Source organism: Schistocerca cancellata, chromosome 1 (genome assembly GCF_023864275.1).
Source record: "Schistocerca cancellata isolate TAMUIC-IGC-003103 chromosome 1, iqSchCanc2.1, whole genome shotgun sequence".
Lineage (NCBI taxonomy): Eukaryota > Metazoa > Arthropoda > Insecta > Orthoptera > Acrididae > Schistocerca > Schistocerca cancellata.
The window spans coordinates 268837907-268840875 of record NC_064626.1 but is presented as its reverse complement, the minus strand read 5'-3'; the positions used below and the strand labels follow the sequence as shown (position 1 = coordinate 268840875).

Below are 2969 nucleotides of genomic sequence, written 5' to 3'. Positions count from 1 at the left end.
CGGTACATACGTGGCTGAAGGTCAGTATTGGCTCTCGAGCAAAAAATTTAGACGACCACTGTTCTAGACCTATCGACGTGTTGCCTGTATGCAGGACTATTGGATCATGGGGGCGAATCTACTTTAATATCAGTCCAATCATCAGTCGGAGAAAGTTACATGATGGTGTAAATTGATAAAAGACTGATTCGTTGTATTGAAATTGGCGACGCAGACATGGGACTTTTTTTCACAGGAGGCATTCTGCTGCTGTCACCACAGAATTGCCAACTAAAGTGTCAGGGAGTTTCTTCCCCAGTCTCCACCTGCTGCTCTCTGGGAAGGTTCGCTGCAGGAACTATTTTCTCCACAATATGCACTCCATTGTGTGCGCTTCAGATGGAGTCCCTTTTATTGCACTTCTGTGACCGTGTTGTTAAAAAGTCATTATGAAAATTGCCACCGTCTTTAGTTAATATGAACTGGATACAACTACTTTTTAGTGTGAAAAGTCGCATTAATAGAATTTTGCTCCCACTGTGACAGTATGCAGCCAACAGCCTTGCCACAGTGACAACACTGGTTCCCGTCAGATCGCCGAAGATAAGCGCTGTAGGGCTTGGCTAGCACTTTGGTGGGTTACTGCCCGGGCTTGCCAAGTGCTGTTGGCAAGCGGGGTGTACTCAGTCCTTACGAAGCCAATTGAGGAGCTACTTGACTGAGAAGCAGCGGCACTAGAGACGAAAACTGAGAACGGCTGGGAGAGTGGTGTGTTGGCCACAATCCCCTCCGGAGCCTGGGTGTTTGTGTTGTCCTCATCATTTCATCATTATCATCATCATTTGTGAAGGTGACTAGAATGAACTGTGTAAGAAATTGGACTGTGAAAAGAAATGAGACTATGGAAGTCAGCAGGCTTTCGTGGCCGTTGTCAATGAAGTTAAAATCTTCTGGGTTATTAGGCCGCGTCATCTTTCTTCTAAAATGATCGACGTTTCGACCCCTCTATTGGGATCTTCCTCAGGATCTTCTGATGTCCACTACTGCTAGAACACTTGCAGTTATTAGGCCACGTCATGTTTCTTCTAAAATGATCGACGTTTCGACCCCTCTGCTGGGATCTTCCTCAGGATCTTCTGATGTCCACTACTGCTAGTGTCCTGAGTGATCCTGAGGAGGATCCCAGCAGAGGGGTCGAAACGTCGATCATTTTAGAAGAAATATGACGCGGCCTAATAACCCAGAAGATTTTAACTTCAACTGAGACTATGTATGGGCGCTGATAACTGCGCAGTTGAGCGCCCCACAAACCAAACATCATCACCAGCAAATATCCCTCCGTATCCACATCCGGTGCCGCCTGAGGACTGAGAATGAAACAGCGGCCAGTCGGTACCGTGAACCATCAAGGCCTGTTCGGACTGTGTTTGTTTGTAACGTTAGGCACATGCTTACCTCGACCTCTGTAACCCGAAGCAATCAAAGTTAGCTTTACGAGCTGTCTTCACACCACTCACCGGTGCCGATGGAGTTCGAATTGCAGCACTTACCGCCCTCTGTACTCTTGTCTCGAGTATGTCGTAGTCAACAACAATATCCTCAACTATGTTTTTATGATGACTTCGTAAGTTAGGACTTCATAAGTTAGGTTCGTTTGCTTTTTTTCCTTTTTATTTTTTATTGCTGCGGGGGACTGGCTATCCGGCTAGTAATCTAGAATTATGCATTGTTGTCGTCAAATGCTGTAACAATGCTACCCTGCATTTAAACTTGATTTTGAATGGTCAATGCAACTTTTTCTACTGATTTACTGCTTGCATGTTATGTTTTTCATCCGCCCCTTATTTTATATCTCTTCCCGGTGGAAGAACCTGTAGTAGGGTCGACTGCCTTTGCTGCCACGATGAGGGTATGGGAGGCCTACAAGTAAGACTTCCATCGTCTGCTGACAGGAAAACTGTGACAGATACCACAGCTAATTCTATGTAATTATTTTCCTCTTAGACTTTATCGGCCTTATCAGTTTCATCCACAATACAGCTTGATTTCAGCAGCTATTGTTACCCAGTAAAGAAAGGGATTGGGAATTGTAGCACAGGAAATAGAGTATCTTACAGATGTTTTATTTGCACAAAATATTGTGATTTTGACGAAGGCTAGTAAATTATTAGGAAACAATTTACTGTGTAAATATGAATACTATAATACACCGATTATATCTCAGGGCAGTTTCTCCCAGGTTTTATTAGCTTTATTCTGAGACAAACCATTTGCCGGCAGACACTGACACGAGTGCTTAACTGCATGTCATTTACCACAGACTGCATGGTGGAGTGTTGATTTTGTGAGACTTGTGGTTGTGGCCGGAGTCTGCAAGAGGCAGGTGGCTGCTGCGTAAAAAGGCTCTTTCTGGCTCTGACAAGAAGGACCAGTGAGACCTCCTAGCGAACGTTGCACTAACAGCAGACTCACATGAAGCCTTGCATTCGAATCACTCCCCTGGTGCCGGCTTGGGTCGCCGAGCGGTTCTAGGCGCTACAGCCTGGAACCGCGCGACCGCTACGGTCGCAAGTTCGAATCCTGCCTCGGGAATAGATGTGTGTGATGTCCTTACGTTAGTTAGGTTTAAGAAGTTCTGAGTTCTATGGGACTGATGACCTCAGAAGTTAAGTCCCATAGTGCTCAGAGCCATTTGAACCGTTTTGAACTCCCCTGGTGAAGTTCAACGTTTCCTACGGGCATGACCTATATCTGAACGGCCAACTAAAGCTCATCCTCTCACCTATCCAATTATTTGGTGCCAACTTTTGACAATATTGTTCGATGCCATCTTTTCTCCATGCTAAGGGACACATTCACTAGCCAAGAAATAACGGCATGGAAAGGATTTCATCTTCATCTCGAGCAGCGTTTGGTTTCTATGGTATCTGTACGCTACAGGTTTAGCTATATTACATATTTAGATGTCTTCAACGTTTTTCTTCATTCCG

General features: G+C 45.0%; 1 pseudogene; it reads left to right on the top strand.

The window, feature by feature from the left end:
• Positions 1 to 531: 531 nt before the first annotated feature.
• LOC126102785 (5S ribosomal RNA) lies at positions 532 to 650 on the top strand (annotated as a pseudogene).
• Positions 651 to 2969: the final 2319 nt, after the last annotated feature.